The 644-nt window shown below is 46.9% G+C and overlaps 1 protein-coding gene across 16 annotated transcripts in view; it reads right to left on the reverse strand.

Annotated features, from left to right (window-relative positions):
- The window catches only part of LOC117954295 (receptor-type tyrosine-protein phosphatase mu-like), a 152280-nt gene that overhangs the window by 32549 nt on the left and 119087 nt on the right, over nt 1–644 (reverse strand). The window lies entirely within an intron of this gene.

The following is a 644-nucleotide window of genomic DNA, read 5'->3' on the forward strand; positions in this document are numbered from 1 at the left end:
AGAGAGAGAGAGAGAGAGAGAGAGAGGGAAGGAGAGGAAAGCAAGGAAAGAATGCGGGAGGTGGAGATAAGTAAAAGAAAAAGAGATGAAGCAAGAGAGAGGACCTATGAGATACATGGAATACATTCAGAGGGTGAAAAAAAGATGGGATGCAAGTTAAAAAGAGAAGGTGAGGATGAGGGAAGGTGATAATGAAGGACAGAAGATGTAAGTATAAAAAGGTAAAAATACTATCAGTGAAATAAGCCAGTGTGGAGTGATATGGATGAGATATTTCAAGGCTTTAAAAAGTAATGCTTAAAGACAGTCTGGTACAACATGGCATCGGGGTGAGATGAGGCTGGCTGGTGTGGTGCTGAGGGACAGTGAGGATGCTGGAGTGCCGCCAAGCCCTGCCAGCCTCCCGCGCTAATGAGAGAAAATGAGAGTGATGCTCTTCTGGGGCAAAATCTTTTGTTTTGGTGTCAGCGAGAGGCATGGTGTCAGATTCCGAATGCTGTTGTGTGACAACAGTCTTTAGAGAGCAGCAGGCTGCCGGAGCCTAATCGGAGCTGATTCAAATAAAGGAGGGGACATGGCTAACTGTTAGCTGTTTCTCACAGTGTGTGTGTGTATGTGTGTGTGGTTGTGGGGGGGGGGGGGGG

The sequence above is a fragment of the Etheostoma cragini genome, chromosome 12 (assembly GCF_013103735.1).
Source record: "Etheostoma cragini isolate CJK2018 chromosome 12, CSU_Ecrag_1.0, whole genome shotgun sequence".
In the NCBI taxonomy this organism is placed as follows: Eukaryota; Metazoa; Chordata; class Actinopteri; order Perciformes; family Percidae; genus Etheostoma; species Etheostoma cragini.